Raw genomic sequence first — 17906 nt, forward strand, 5'->3', positions numbered from 1 at the left:
ACATCTGAACACTACTAGAGCGTGTAGGGGAGACACCTCCTGCAGGTCGATCACCCACAAATTCAGTCACGGGGGTGAGTCACGTGAGAAAAACCTGTTTTTTTTTGACGCTCGGGGTCGCAAACGACCCATCGTACCTATCCAGGGTTAAGACTATTAATATTCCACTGAATTATGTAAGAGTTGAATGTTATGGCAATGAAGATAAATTTCCAATGGGTAAGGCATTATTTCTGTTGGAGACGGATTTCTGCTTAACAACGCAAGTTGTAGTTTTTTATTCAAGATTTGGTTCTTTGGGTATGGCTCCCTGGGTTTTACCCTAGTTTGTATTTGCTTCCTGAGTGTCATTTGGATTAAATGAGCCAGGGTGGTGGCATTCGCGAGGGCATCCTTCGTCTGGGTGAATGCCTGTTGCTGGGGCAAACCCCACTCGAGTTTTTTCGCTTTTCCTTTCAGGACGTTGTCGAGGGGTGACAGGGTTTGTGCGATGTTGGGGATGAAGCGCCTGTAGTAATTGACCATCCCCAGGAACTCCTGAAGTTGGCGGATGGTCGTAGGTATCGGGAACTTTCTGATAGCGTGGACCTTGGTTGTCATGGTTTTACCCCGCACGAGGATACGCGGTGACCAAGGAAATCCACTCCTTCCGCACAAAACGTGCATTTGTCGAAACGTACGACCAGACCGTTCTCCTGTAGGCGTTCGAGGACGGTGCGGACGTGCCTCCGGTGTTCCTCCTTGGTTTTCGAGAATATCAGGATGTCGTCGACGTAGCAGACGCAGAAAGGTAGGTCATCCAGAATGCTATCCATTAGTCGTTGGAAGGTTGCCCCGGCGTTGAGTAGACCGAAGGTTGAGTATGCGAAGGTGTAGGATCCAAATGGTGTTACAATGGCAGTTTTCTGGATGTCTTCCGGAAATACGGGGACCTGGAAGTAAGACTTGAGGAGGTCCATCTTGGTAAAATACTTCGCGCCGTGCAACGCGTTCGTTAGGTCCTGCATGTTGGGCAGTGGGTAGTGATCGGGCATTGTGATGAGGTTGAGGCGCCTGTAGTTGAGGTGTCACCCATGGGCTTGCCTGCGAGGTCCAGGACTTTCTGTGCCCTTGCTGAGACGGAGAGGGAGTAGATACCGATGAGTTTCGTTCTCAGGTCGTCGTATGAAACTTGGCCGGCCTGGGCGTCGAGCCATGGGGAAATCTTGTTGAATACCTCTTCAGGTTTGGAGGTGAGAACGATGTCAGCCTTGGCGCAGGAGTCGCTGAGTCTAGCGGCACGGAAGAGTACGTTTGCTCTCAGGAACCAGGAAGCGGTGTTGTGTTGAGAAAAGGGCGGCAGTTTGACTTTGGGCGTGGAGGCGAGGCCGTTGGGTGCGATGGGTGTTTTGCTTCATGCATCGTGGCCAGACGACGAGTCGGCGAAGAGGTGAGAAGTTGATATGTCAGTTAAGCTCATCCTACTGCCTTACATGCACCAAAGTGTGGGAGAACTAAAGGCAGGCTCACGCCTAAGGTAACAGAGTATAGAGAAGGTAGCACGGCCGTAATAAGTCCGTTAATGGCAAAGCCAAAACCGCTGATGCTACTTTCAACTCTGGGGTCACCAGTTGTAAGGACAGTGAGACAAGCGTCACCAAGATCAACTGATACTTTATTCAAATGTGCGTGGGAGTATATTACAAGGTGTTGAGGGAAAGGTAGGATGGCGCTGGTGCCAAATCAGATTGAATTGCCCGCCAAAATATATGTGTTTTCTTACACTTACAAATATACGAATTATGAGGTAACAGAAACATGTAATGAAATAATACATATGTCAAAATGTAGCTCTGATAGAGCGGAATACATATACATGGGAAACCAAGGTGTGGCGAAAGGAGAATTCAAATAAATAAACAGTTTGTGGATTTTCTGGACGACGAAGGGAGCGGTGTCCTTACAATAATATCATGGTTTTTACCTACACACAAACACCGATGTTTTTAATGTTCAGAATTGTGTAGATGTAAATGCTCTTTTATAATAGTGATTATGAACTTATGAGCATTGACAAAATAAATATATTGCTGGGTATCCTATACAACACAAATGTTACAAAAGAAGGAACAAAAACGAAGAGTGATTCCTGTCTGTGAGTGTATAAAGTGGAGGAATATAGTTGGGGAAGCATTATTACAAGGATAGATAAAGATTATATAAAGAGTTACAGAATCTTGCATAGTTGCAATTATGTATGATATTTGCTGAATTTAAGTTCATAACGAAACTTCCAGATTAGTGCCTTTAATGTTTTTTATTCTTACATAAGTACAGTGATGCCTCAGCATATGAAAGTAATCCGTTCAGGATACGGTTTTGTATGCTAGTTTTTCATATCCTGAGTCGCGTTTTACATGTAAATAGCCTAATCCGTTCCAAGCCTTACGAAAAGACACCTTTTCTTTCATAAACACGCTAAACTGTAGTAATAAACATGCAATGCAGCCATTTCTATCATTCAATAATTAACCCAACCGTTAAAAACAGCCTAATCCATTCCAGAAACCACCATGAGATTATTCAATAATGTAGTTATAGCCTAGTTATCCCCGCCAAGCCCTAAGAAAACGGTCCGTTTTCTTTACTACTGTATAAAAGTTACGGTACTGTATGTAAAGCACTTGGATCAGTGAAGGTGTATTGTTACCTGTACACCTAAATTAAGGGTTGATACCCTGAAAAAAAACATACAGCGCACGGTTGATTAACAAAAAAAGTTGAAACATACCTTTTGATTGAGACGATGTCCGATAGCGAAGTCGCGGCAGAGAAGGAAGGCACAAGGCAGAAAACGTAACAAGTGACAGACTACGTACAGTAATTTACACACTTAACACATTAACACTTAAACTACGAAATAAAAAAATGGCAGAAATATTATTAACACTTAACATTACGTATGGAAAACTATAAAATGAAAGAAAAAATTACTTTAACACTTAACGGTAACATAAAACTTAAAATTGAATATTTTTTTTTTTGCTTTTTTATAACTTTACGTTTTTCACATTTTCTAAATTTCTTCCACTTCATTACTTTCTTTTTAGTTTCTTTTCTTTACTTTTACCTTCTAATTCTTCATCACTTTCTCTTTTCTGTTTCTTTTCTTCACTTTCACCTTCGTCTTGGCCTACTAATACTGCTGGCCTCTTTAATAAGAAACTATCTATGGAAGCTTGTTTCTGCCTACTTCCCAACACATTTCTAAAATGCGTTAGGCAAACGTCATTGCAGTGTTGAAGCGCACCGTTGGTATAAACTTTACTGGATGTTCCTTTTCGACGTAGTCTGCCATTTTATGGAAACATGCGAGAATTTCCTTGATGTCTGACGTTTTCAAAGGTGTATCATCCTCCTCATCACCGCTAGAGAACTGCTCTTGAATAACACTCATTTGCATCGTCTCCAACTCCTTCAGGTCGTCCATCGTCAACTCCTCGTGGTGCTCCTCGATAAGTTCATCTATATCCTCGGCGCTAACTTCCAGCCCCATGGACGTACCAAGATGTATGATGTCAGCCACCTCAGACTGATGAATGGGTTCAGGATCGTCAACGATCTCGGCTTCGCCTCCAGGCTTCCCGAACCCCTCGAAGTCTCGTGCAGAGACAAAATCAGGCCACAGCTTCCCCCAAGATGAGTTCAGGGTACGCCACGAAACTTCCTGCCAAGCGAGATCGATGAGTTTGAGGCATATCACGATATTAAAATGATCTTTCCAGAATTCACGCAGAGTGAGGTTTTTACTTTCTGTGACTTGGAAACATCTCTGGAAGAGATGCTTCGTGTACAATTTTTTAAAATTAGAAATAACTTGCTGGTCCATGGGCTGGAGGAGAGGGGTGGTGTTAGGCGGTAGATACAGGATCTTTATGAAGGAATACTCGGCCAGAAGATATTCCTCGCGGCCAGGAGGGTGAGCTGGAGCATTGTCCAACACCAGCAGACATTTCATAGGGAGGCGCTTTTTTTCCAAATATTTTCGGACAGTCGGACCGAGCAGACATTCACCCAATCAATGAAAAGTTGCCTCGTTACCCAGGCTTTAGCATTCGCCCTCCACATCACGGGAAGGTTCTCCTTGATGACTTTGTGGGCTTTGAAGGCTCAGGATTTTCAGAATGGTACACCAGCAGGGGCTTTATCTTGCAGTCCCCACTGGCGTTTGCGTAAAAAGCAAGGGTAAGCCTGTCCTTCATAGGCTTATGTCCGGGTAGCCTCTTCTCCTCCGCCGTGATGAACGTCCGACGAGGCATTTTCTTCCAGAAAAGCCCAGTTTCGTCGCAATTGAAAACTTGCTACGAACTGTAGCCTTCCTGCAGAGTCAACTCTTCAAACGTTTTAACAAAGGCTTCGGCGGCCTTCGTGTCAGAGCTGGCTGCCTCCCCATGCTGTACCACTGAATAAATACCAGTCCTTCTCTTGAATTTCTCGAACCACCCCCGAGAAGCCTTGAACTCTGGGGGTTCCTGCTGGGATGTTTCTTCTCCTGCCCCTTCTTCAGCCTGAGAACGCACGAGATCACCGAAAATGGCGTAGGCCTTCTGGCAAATTGTAGTCTCAGTGATGGTGTCTTCTGAGATCTCTTTGTCTTTGATCCACACAAGAAGAAGCCTCTCCATCTCGTCATGCACGTGGGTTCTCTTGTTGGAGAAAATAGTGACGCCCTTAGAAGGTGTCGCTGCATTGATGGCCGCCTTCTGCTTCAGGATGGTGCCTATCGTAGACGGATTCTAGCCATACTACTTGGCGATCGCACTTAAACGCATGCCAGACTCGTACTTTTTCACGATTTCGAGTTTCGTCTCCATCGAGAGCATCATCTTCTTCTTTCCTTTGGCAACATTCTTGGGACCCATGGCTACAGTATTAAGCTCAATAATACACTACGTACGTTATATACTATGTAGTGAACACTAATACAGTACAGTGCACATTAAAGAATGTTTAATAACGATAACACATGGCGTAAGAATGTATTTAACACTACGTCAAACAAGCAAAAGCACACTAAGTCAATGTTAACGATACCACAGACGGAACAAAAAGAGAGAGGGAGAGATGAACGCCTGTGCGTAAGCAAGGTCGGATAGTTGCCGACCAATAGGGAAGCAGGATCTTATGGCGTCAGCTAGCATCTGAGTAGGGAGATAACCAATGGGTGAGCGGGAGGCTGTAAGTGAGTTTACCCAAGTTCAAAGTCTGGTGGCGCATGCTTTTTAAAATTACTCTCAGCGACGAGTTGGGATTTCGTAAGCTTTTCGTATCCTGAAAATTTTTCCGTATACTGGGGCATAAAAATCTTCGTATCGCTTTTCGTACCCTGAATTTTTCGTAAGCAGAAACTTTCGTATCCAGAGATATCACTGTATAGAGAGAGAGAGAGAGAGAGAGAGAGAGAGAGAGAGAGAGAGAGAGAGAGAGAGAGAGAGAGAGAGAGAGAGAGAGAGAGTGCCTCATTGAACCCATAATTTTAATTGTTTCCTCTATAAGAACCATTTGATACCGCACTTATTCTCTTAGTAATTAGTGGAGGAAAAAGGAAAGGCAAAGAATCGATATTTCTTGAAAGCAGAAAAAAATGGCTTCAATTGGGAGATGCAATTTATGACTTTTGTTTCAATGGGATTTCTATTTGCTTTAAGTTACGTAAAATTTTGTTCTCTACATGGAACAAAAAAGATAGATAAGCGCAGATCAGATTTTTTCCATGTGTAATAATAATAATAATAATAATAATAATAATAATAATAATAATAATAATAATAATAATAATAATAATAATAATAATGATAATAATAGTGATAATAACTAAAGAAACTCCTTCATGATACCGTGTTTGTTAAACCACACCAATATTATTATTATTATTATTATTATTATTATTATTATTATTATTTTTATTAATATTATTATCATTATTATTATTATTACTTGCTAAGCTACAACCCTAGTTGGAAAAGCAGGATGCCATAAGCCCTGGGGCCCCAACAAGGAAAATAGCCCAGTGAGAAAAAGAAACACGGAAAAATAGAATATTTCTAAGAACAGTAACAACTTTAAAATAAATATTTCCTATATAAACTATAACAACTTTAACAAAACAAGAGGGAGAGAGATTATATTGGATAGAATAGTATGCCCGAGTGTACCCTCAAGCATAAGAACTCTACCCCAAGACAGTGAAAGACCATGGCACAGAGGTTAGGGCACTATCCAAGATCAGAGAGCAATGGCTTGATTTCGGAGTGTCCTTTTCCTAGAAGAGCTGCTCACCATAGCTAGAGTCTCTTTTACCCTTACCAAGAGGAAAATAGCCACTGAACAATTATAGTGCAGTAGTTAACCCCTTACGTGAAGAAGAATTGTTTTTTAATCTCGGTGTTTTTAGCTGCATGTTTACAGAGCAGAATCTGTAAAGAATAGTTAGACTATTCAGTGTATGTATAGGCAAAGGGAAAGTGAACCGTAACTAGAGAGAGGGATTCAATGAAGTACTTCCTGGCCAGTCAAAGGACCCCATAACTCTCTAGCAGTAGAGTCTCAACGGGTGGCCGGTGCCATGGCCAACTTACTACCTATGTTCGTTAAGGGCGATGAATGAAGCTAAGGATATATGGCAACAGCTCTGAACTCCTTCATATTTCTATAGCTGGACTCTACAAGTGTTCATGACACTTTTGTCTCCCCAGTGGGAAGATCCAGGAATAATGGCAGGAAAATAGATGCTGCAAACAATCATCATCACTCGTCCGATATTTTCATCTGATTTATTCATTCATTAATAATAAGAGATAAAAAAAGATCCTCATTTGAGGATATAAATTATTTGAATGCAAAATGGCCATAACAGATCACCGCCAAATATATATCTACAAATATTGAATTTCATGATTCATGATTCACTCTCTTTAATTATCCAAACCTTTGATGTAAAATTGATTTTTATATCTTCTATGAAATTAAATTTTCTCTCGCGTCAATGAATTTAAAATACTTTTAGTGTCAAGTGATGCATGTTAAAGCCATTAGATCTTGACATACTTTTATTGATATTGGAGAATGAGCCATTTCTCTTTTCTCTTCGGTATTTCGTAAAACTCGCAAATGAAGCAAGGAATCTTTTGGGTAACCTTTATTTCGGTATAAATTTTTCTTATAATTATAATAATAATAATAATAATAATAATAATAATAATAATAATAATAATAATAATAATAATAATAATAATAATAATAATAATAATAATAATAATAACAACAACCTTGAATTTTACGTTATATGCAGACGTAGAATTATTCAGAATTCATTTGAAAAATCCTAAGCAGTTCTTGAGGATTTTCCCTTCGTTAATGAATGAAAAATGATTATTTTTAGTTCCAGAAAGCTTGTAGGACGAATCCTTTTTAGGAAGTAACTGTCGTAGTGCAGCAGTTGCTGATTTTGTAATTGTTGGGAATATTACGTTCGATTTTATCACCGTCTGTTTCCTTTGTGGAGAAAGAGATTAATGATCCAGCCAGCTGATACCGTTCGGATGAAAACTAACTAAGCCACAATCCCTATAGATCATTAGCAAGGAATGAGACACCTCTGGTGCAGAAATGAATCCTTCACAATTAAAAGCAAATAAACTTCCGGTCGAATAATGTTCATCATTACCTGTATCATAAAATGATAAATTTATAGACATTCATGAAGTACAGCACATCATGAATTATATGACGCCCCCAAATTCATAACCAAAATTGCAGAATAAATGTCACATGTGGCCTCTCATAAATTCATAAATAGTGTTTTATTTCGTAATCCAATCTCCTAAACATATGTAATGTATTGTTTGATAATTTGCAACAATTGGTTCAACAGATAACGCGGATCCGTTTTGTATCTTTGTCCTTTGCAGGAGGTTTGTTCTTGTGTTTAGGGAACAGAAAGAGTTGCAAGACGCTTCTTAGAAAAGGGCGAGTTATAGGAATCGATGGAATAGGACCTGGTTTAATGTCACCTATAAATTAATAAAGCAGAATAGAAGAGAAACATATTGTTTTGTGTTAAACATAGCATCTAAATACTGTTTTTTTTTTTTTTTTTTTTAATAATGAGATTTTTGCCATTTTAAATTTTTTTAAATTGTTTTAATTTTTATTATCTCTGATTTTACGATGAACAAATTCAAATAACAGGGCCCGAGCATTGCACTCTGCGGTGAAAGTTCATAATAATGATAATAATCTCGCTATTCCTTCCACTACTCTCTTTGTAACTAATTGAATACCATATGAGCTTTTCTTTGCTTTCTATTTCCACTACGCTCGCTTTCAAGTATCCCAGAAAGATTATTTGCATCAATTACGTGTTTTTGGGTTTGTTCGTTTGTTTGTATTGAGCACAACTACATAATGATCCCACCAAGAGGCATGCAATGTTATCATCCTCTCTTGGCATTGAACTCAGCCTTTGGTTTGTATGGAAAGGAAACTAAGATCAACGCCAATTAACTCAACGTTAGAAATCAGCCCATAAGTAAGCAAAGCAAATCAGATCAAAGCAAGATGGAGTCAATGTTGTTTCCTTATATAGATAATGACGCAAATCCCTGGCCTCAGCTAATCACTGTTCAGATGGATTCAAATATTTGAATATCTCAAAGACGTCTATATTTCAATCCTCAGTGAAGAAGACGTTGTGATAAGAGTATCTACCTGGACAGGAAGGACAGGCAGATGGGTCGGACAAGGTCATACACAAAGAATGGCAATTTAGTTAATCTTTCAAGAAAATTTCCAGATATTTTCTTTCAAAATTGTTTCTCTCTAACATTATTATCTTCAATTTTGTCATACAATAACTGAATATAAAATTCCTAATCTCTCTCTCTCTCTCTCTCTCTCTCTCTCTCTCTCTCTCTCTCTCTCTCTCTCTCTCTCTCATTTTTGGAAGTTTTACTCATCAAGGTAAAACATTGCCGGTTACCAACTTATTCATATTAAGAAGTAATACACTCCAAACAGCATAAATAATAAAAGAAATTATTCACAGCTCGGAAAATTATAGACACAAAAACAATGTCATTTTATGAGGCTACATAGGCTGTTTAGTATCAATAAATAAACATCAGAAGAAGAAAACTCATTTCTGAGGGTACATAAATCCATTGTATATCATTCCTCTCAAGGGTCCTTCCTTCAACACTGGAAGAGAAGGCGATTATTCTCTCTCTCTCTCTCTCTCTCTCTCTCTCTCTCTCTCTCTCTCTCTCTCTCTCTCTCTGGTATATGATAGATTGACCAGCGCCCAAGCTCTCTCTCCACCCCAGCTAGGACCAAGGAGGGTCAGGCAATGGCTGCTGATGACTCGTAGGTTGATCTATATGCTCCCCCAAACACCCACAAGGATGGTGAGGTTGCAGCGAAGAAAGGAACTAACGAGTATGAGGAGGACTCGAACCCCAGTCTGGCAACCACCAGGCAGGGACGTTTCCAATAGGCCCCCACAACCCTAGGCTAAACTCTTGCCTCTGATTTGCAAGGAAACTGCAAGAGGAATTAATAGAGAAGGATGAGAATGAATGTTGCATCATGTTGGGCTTTGCTCACCATTGCAGTTAGAGGGACACTTGGAATAGGATGATAATGGTTCTCAGCTTAACTTACTATTTAGTTGATAATGGTCTTCACCCTAACTTACAATTCATTTGTATCAAGACGAATAGGACCTCAGAGCGCTGCTGGTTGGCAGACATCAAGAGTGTCACATATATCATGTGAGGATCCTGCAGCAGAATAATTGTCTCTTATCTTTTGGCATTTGACCTTCGCATATCACGGATTCCTTCTCTTCTCGTTTTCTTTATTTCATAACTGAATCTTGAATGAAAAAACTTTAGTCGATCCTTACACTTCTACATTTGTTGGAAATCTCTCTCTCTCTCTCTCTCTCTCTCTCTCTCTCTCTCTCTCTCTCTCTCTCTATTGTAATAAAGAGAAAACCTTTAGAAGAAATGATCTGCGAATATTGGTACTTGAAGTTATGTTCTGGTTAATATCACCATTCCTTCTTAAGTTAGAAGATGATTTAGTTATGTTATGGATTCATTAATCTGAATTCTTATAATAAGCGAGATGGAATTATATATTACTGTTATAGGTAATACTTTCTGAGTAGGGATGTCTTAACATGGTGAAAGGGTTTGCATATCGCCATGATTAGCAAAGCTGTACTTGTCATGGCCACCCATACTAGGCTGATTTGCTGTGAACGATCAGGGGTAAACCTCCCACCATCACCAATCCGCACTGGCCAGCGTGGTGACGAAAACTGGGGAAACCCCAGACATGAATAATGACACGTCTGAGACCTTTGTCCTGCAATGGACTAGAAACGGCTACATTTGTTGTTGTTGTTGTTGCTGCTGCTGTTGTTATAGGTAAAGAAAATGTAGAATAAAGAATCAAGAAAAGGAAATATTGAGTTTGAGTCAAGGGCTTAGGTGCTTGGTCCAAGGAGACCCTTCAGCATTCTCTAAAATAAGTAAGCGAGTAGATGACTGCCTTCATTAAATGGGACTGAGGAATTTATTATCATTCTTTGCTTTACAATGACGGTGTAATAGATTTTGATGAGAGCCATTACTTTTTTTTACTAAATAAATGATAACGACTTGGGAAAAGCATCGTATCTGATTAAACACGTTGTTTCACCAAACTTGATCATTAATAATTTGAAAAGGAAAAAGTCTTCGGACAAGGCTTTTATGAAGGATTATGACTCCCTCTATGAATAATATCCGGACCTGACTCTTGTAACAAATGAAACCAGATATTAATTAATGACTGGTTCGAAACTTTCCTGAAAATGTGAGTGTTGGAGGTTCGACAAGGGAAGGGAAATTATTCCCAAGTTTTGCAGAAATGACATCTCTTAAGAAATAGAGTTATCTTTCATTCATGTATAATAATAAGAGGCATCGTTAATGAAAGATCAAATGTGTTTCTGGCTTCGAGGAAACATCCTTGAAAGATAAATCTTAAAAAGGATGATAATCTGATAAGAGTTGCCAGTTCTGTTCTTATTTAAACATAAAGGAAAAGCTTTCAATGAATCGGACACAATACTTGAAATCCAGCACTAAACAATAGTTTTTTTAAGCTTTATTCTTACTAGCTTTGATTAATTCTTCTTAAATTAACAACAACAAAAAAATCAAAATAGTACACAGGCATTAAAAAAGAAATACTATGTGAAGAACATATTTCATAAAATAGTACAACATATTACAGCGTAATTGTACCTCGTGAAACAATGTGTTGATTGTGTACTTAGCAGTTAAATGACTTTAGTGGGTCACGTCAACACCGGAAAGAAAGGTAATGGAAGAAAATAAAGAAATAAAAACACACAGATCGTTCTAAAAGTACACTGTTATTTACCAAGAACTTCTCAACCAAACGGTAGATAATTTTCTAAAGGTATAGATATTTTACACAGCAATTGAATAACCAGCGTTTGATCCCCAAACAAGACTAGGAAGGATGAGACGGAAATCTTTCTTGCAATTTCAATGTGGTTCTGTTGCTCTCAGGAATGACTGGGTTTTTGCAAAGCCGCTTTAAGGCTGACTACGTTGGGACCTAGGGCCCATTCAAGAGCAGGTGCCCAGCAAAAGATGGAGCCTATGTGACTGTTTTCTTTAGAGTTAAATGTTAGAAACTATGGAATATTTACTTCATCTATAATATATTTTCTAAAATTGTGTGCGAAAAGATGGGAAATTATTCCCGGTTGAGGTTATGTGATTGGGATGAAAGGAAGTTTCAGTCAGTAATTAATACTTAAGGAGAAGGATGATGAGACTGAGAATGACAGACGGGATGTGTGAGAGAGAGAGAGAGAGAGAGAGAGAGAGAGAGAGAGAGAGAGAGAGAGAGAGAGAGAGAGAGAAAGCGTGATTTTGATGTAGTCTTAATTAGCATTTTGTTTTCTTCTCGAGAGGAGAACAAGTAATTAATTCTATCCCATGAATATCCAGATTTATTAGACGAATTTCTCCCATTTTAATTCTTTTCAGAGAAGAGGTTTTATCGGAATCATGTATCTTTTCGAAGGGGAATTCCCTCTCTTACTCTGCCTCTTTCATAGAGACTTCTATTGAATTAGGTATTTCATCCTACAGGTGATCATTGGCCATGCAATTGAAAGGAAGGAAGTTATTGAGCTTTTATGTAAAAAAAGTAGAAGGAAAATATCAGAAATTCATTTGTTGCACTGAACCTTGCAAAGCAGGAGACATCGTCCTCGAATGCATATCAGACAAGAAAAAGACGAAATAGCTTTTTTTGTCGAAGGTCGTCCCTCTGAAGACTGTTGTTTGCGTTGGAAGCTTTTGAATATGATCGATGTCAATATTGACATGAGAGAGCAAAAGGAAAAGCGAGGCGAAGCGATCAATGTTTGTCCTCACAAAATGGGCTGTTATTTTTTCTGCTCATTGGATTTTGTTCTCTATTAAATTTGCCTAACAAAAGATTAGAGTCAGCAAATTAGATATCTACTACATCTGCTATTTACTCTACAATCTATACTGGAAAGTCGTTAAATAGTCTTATATATATTGACGTCATAGGTCAAAGTCGCTTTTGATATGTAGCAGTTCTCTTCATATTGACTTCTTTGCAGTCATTTAGTGTTAATGGAAATTATTATTTATACACACTTTTATATATATATATATATATATATATATTTATACATATATGTATATATATATATATATATATATTTATATATTTTATATATATATATATATATATATGTGTGTGTGTGTGTGTGTGTGTGTGTCCTATGGATGCCTCTTGGAATGAAAGAAATTTAATCTCAATTTTCAGGAAGATTTGATCTTTTAATATCTGTTTTGGAGTAAGAATTTCATATAACATTTTGGAAGAAGAAACGAAGTTTACTTCATAGAAATGATATTTATAGAAAGGCTATTTACAAATGAATCAATTTTCAAAGAAAATCTGATAGATAATTAAAACCTCTGGGTGAATTAGTTATACTTTGAAACTAAATCAAAACAAAACTAGGTCAAACTATACATAATAGACCCTTCACGAATAACTTTTATAAAGTGATCCATTGATTGTAAGTTGCACTGATAAGGAGGAGGAGTTTTTCAAACAGTTTTCTGATAGATAGGAAGGAGTTGTCTCAATGTTCGAAAGCTTATGCAGAAATGCATTGATTTTTTTCAATGCTTTCACAAATCTGGTTAATAACGAAACAACATTTCTCTCTGCCTGATCTATACGTTCTATAAGAATAGACTATGAAGGGGACCACATGTGGTATTAAGGAGAGAGAGAGAGAGAGAGAGAGAGAGAGAGAGAGAGAGAGATTATTATTATTATTATTATTATTATTATTATTATTATTGAAAGCCAAGCAATAACCATAGATGGAAAAGCAAGATGCTAAAAGACCAATGGCTCCAACAGGTAAAAATAGCCCAGTGAGGAAAGGAAATAAGAAGATAGATAAGCTACAAGAGAAGTAATAAATAATCAAAATAACATATTTTAAGAACAGTAACAACATTGAATTAGATATCTTATATATAAACTATAAAAATTTCAAAGCAATCAAGAGGAATAAAAACAAGATAGAACAGCGTGCCCAAGTGTACTCTCAAGCAAAAGAACTTTAATCCAAGACGGTGGAAGGCCATGGTACAGAGGCTATGGCAATACCCAAGACTAGAGAACAATGGTTTAATTTTGGAGTGTCCTTCTCCTAGAAGAGCTGCTTACCATAGCTAAAGAGTCTCTATTACCCTTACCAAGAGGAAAGTAGTCACTTAACAAAGATATTGCAGTAGTTAACTCCTTGGGCAAAGAAAATTTTTTGGTATTCCCAGTGTTGTTAGCTTTGTGAAGACAGAGGAGAATGTGGAAAGATTAGGCTCGACTATTCAGTGTTTGTGCAGGCAAAGACAAATTGAGCCGTGAAAAGAGATAAGGATCCAATGTACTACTGTCAGGACAGTTAATGGACCCAATAACTCTCTAGCGGTAGTATTTCAACGGGTGGCTGGAGAGAGAGAGAGAGAGAGAGAGAGAGAGAGAGAGAGAGAGAGAGAGAATACCTGCGATAAAGTTACTGAAAAAAAGGGTTGTCTAATGTTAATCATAACTCTATGTTGTTCACATTTCGCAGATGTCTCTGGAAATTCATGGAATTTATCTATTATGAATAAAAACCAGATTCTCGTAAAATATCTTAGAAGTATCGGAAATTATGACATCTAAGAAAATAGTTTAGATTTCATAATCTTCCCATATTAGCACACAAAATTTCCTCTGCATCGCAGACATAGTTTTTAATTTGTTTGTTTAGTTGAGGAATATAATCACCATAGAACGCTGAATGGCTGAATGAGTTTGGCACCAGATGTGAAAGAAGGATCTATTGCACTGTAATGAGACCAGTGTTAATGTATGGATCAGAAACTTTGGTTTTAAGACCAAACGAGGAAGCAAAGCTTGAGATAACAGAGATGAGAATGCTAAAGGGGGATTATGGAAATATCACTTCTTGAAAGACTGGAAAATGATGAAATAAGAAGTATTGTAGATGTAGTAAAGATGATAAGAGTGTCACGACTGAGATGGTGTGGGCATGTGTTAAGGATGGATGATGGGGAGGGAGTGAGGAGGACTTGGAAGGAAACTGTTTAGGGGGAGAAGATCGAGAGGGAGGCAGAGAATTAAATGTCGAGATAAGGTGAAGGATGATTTGGAAAGAAGAGATTTGGTGGAAGAGGATGCCTTTGATTGAAGGCATTGGAGAGGGCGCATCAGGCAACCGATCCCTTAGTGTAGGGATTCCGTTGGGGAGGAAGAAGAAGAAGAAGAGTGAAAGAATGACGCTGCGGTTGAGTTAGTAAATTTGGGTTTGACGCTATTTCTCCCAAAAGTTGGACTGCATTCATTCATAACATCACTTGACATTACGGTCAATGAATTATATATCGTCGCGCGCGCGCGCGCGAGAGAGAGAGAGAGAGAGAGAGAGAGAGAGAGAGAGAGAGAGAGTATTTGTAAATATTTCTATACAAAAGATTGTTTCAAAAGTAAGTTCCGTTCCCTATTCCAACAAGTTCTGTATCAATCACTTTGACAAACAAAACGAAGAAATCTTGGTAATTATGTAAAATAATGTCAAGATGAAATAGTTTTTCTCATAATATGTTTATCACTATATCTTGGGACATTGTCCACCATTTGCTGTTGTTGAGTAAATGAATGGTGCTGAAATGAGGTCATGAATACTATCATTACTCTCCATTGTCTCTTTTCCTCTTTCAGCTTCCTTTACTTTCTACGTCTTTCCTTTTATCTCCTTTCTGCTTTCTTTTGGACAACTGGCTCCCTGAGGAGAGAAACAAAAGAAAAGATCCACATCCAATGACGCATTATTTCATTGAGAGAGAGAGAGAGAGAGAGAGAGAGAGAGAGAGAGAGAGAGAGAGAGAGTTTGATTTGATCCAATTCTTTCTCTCTCTCTTTCTCCTGTGGTACGAAACAAAAGATGCTCTCTTATTTTGATAAAAAAAAAAAAGATCCCAATCTTGCTTCAGTCGGTCGACTGGTCCTTTTCTATCCTACCTAATACAAACTTACGACAGAAGTCAGATTTGTCCTGATGAAACATATTAAAATGAATAAAGACAACCGTAGGATTTGGAAAAATTTTATGATAAGAAATTAAGTTTCTAAGTATGAATGCATTAATAGAACCTACTTCATCCCATGTTCTCTCTCTCTCTCTCTCTCTCTCTCTCTCTCTCTCTCTCTCTCTCTCTCTGGAAGTGAAGCGTAAATTTTAAGAGCAAATGAAAGAAACGAATGTTATAAAATGTCCATATCTCTCTGTTTTATATATACATTGTAAAACAAATAATTAATACACGCGTGCATACATTAATTGGTATGTACTTGTATAAGTATGCATCTATAAAATAAAGGAAGGGATACATGGATGCATCAATTGAAGTCGAGTGCATGTAATCGATGCATCCATGTATCCCTTCGTTTACTTTATAGATGCATACTTATACAAGTACATATTAATTAATGTATGAACGCGTGTATTAATTATTGGTTTTATAATGTATATATAAAACAGAGAGGTATGGACATTTTATAACAGTCGTTTCTTTCATTTGCTCCTAAAATTTACGCTTCACTTCCAAGAGAGAGAGAGAGAGAGAGAGAGAGAGAGAGAGAGAGAGAGGTTGCTGCTTTAGAGTGAGATTAATTCGTATAAGCTTAATCTGATACTTCTTGTGTGTGTTATTGTTTGACTGGTAGTGGTGGTTGTGGGGGGGGGGGCTGTTATTAACCAATCTTCTGCTTACAGTCTTCCACATTGACAGGACTCTAACAATAAATAAACTGCTACATGTTTATAAGTTTAACATCAATTTTCTAAGAGAACCTTATTGATCTGAAGGAAATACAGTAAACAAAAATAAATGTAGATGACTAAATCATTTTTTTTATTGTAGGAAACAGCAATGAAGATATGTTGGTGGGGGTTGCAACCTCATCCTTTGTGCAGATAGAATACATTCTTTTACCGTAGCCTCAGTTTTCTAGTTCAAAGAAAATAATTATTGAAGGAGATGAAACGATTCCAATGAACTAAAAAGAAAATTTAATTATAAACTAAGATTTATGAAACGACTTTGTATAGTAATAAATAAAAGCAAAAGATGGTTATTCTCCATCGAACAATTCCTTTAATTTATAAGTTGCTACTCACTGTATGTTTGATAATTCATTTGATTTGTAATGAATATCAATCAAGGTTTGACACCGATTGCCAATTCGATCACTGAAAGGAGCAAAAATAGGATCATAACATGTTCTGTTTATTAATTCACTTTCAGGATATTTAATCTTAATAATTGATCTTACGGTTTAGTTAATATCATCTCTCTCTCTCTCCTCTCTCTCTCTCTCTCTCTGTGTGTGTGTGTGTGTGTGTGTGCGTGTGTTTCTTACTATGTCATTACCTTCCTTGCGTTCTCTCTTCTCACCCGGTAGGAACATTCAAAGAATAAATTGCAAAACGAAAACAAAAAGAATCAAGATTGAATTCAAGAAGGCAAGAGGAAGACTATCCAGTTCTCATTACAAGAAATATCACGTCTGCCATTGTGACTCTCTCTCTGAATCCAGCCTTCATTGCGGATGTATATATGTTTGTCTAAGGGATATTTGTCGTGAATAAAAGAATTGTGGCTCTTGCTTAGTTATAGAGACAAAACAAGTATTTCTGTAATTATGTCTTTTGGAATTATAAACCCATCTCAATATTTGCATCGCAACTTGTATAAAACACACATGATAATATCTGGGTGTAAATGTCAGCATCAATATATCATATAAGACATAGCATCGTCCACACTGAAAGACGAATATCAGTAAGTGATGCTACTTTCAAAATGTTTCTCTAGAAAGCTGATGCAATGGATATAAGGAAGAGGGACATCCCATTAAAGGGTTGTAGACTCATTAGTGAGGTTAGCCTATCCTGATGCCAACGACATTAACGATTTCTACTTTGATAAGTTTAGGGTTTAAAGGCCAATCATGAATAGCAGAGACAAGGAACAGTGACATTGCCCTTGCTAGCATAACAATGACCTTGAGATTGACCATATATACATTATGATCAGTGCCCCAGTCCCCTCTCTAGCCAAGCTGGGACCAGGGAGAGCTAGGCAATGGCTGCTAAGGACTCAGCAGGCTCCCCCAAAGCACCCATCCTTAGTTCACAATGATGGTGAGGTTGC

Source organism: Palaemon carinicauda, chromosome 25, assembly GCF_036898095.1.
Source record: "Palaemon carinicauda isolate YSFRI2023 chromosome 25, ASM3689809v2, whole genome shotgun sequence".
Lineage (NCBI taxonomy): Eukaryota > Metazoa > Arthropoda > Malacostraca > Decapoda > Palaemonidae > Palaemon > Palaemon carinicauda.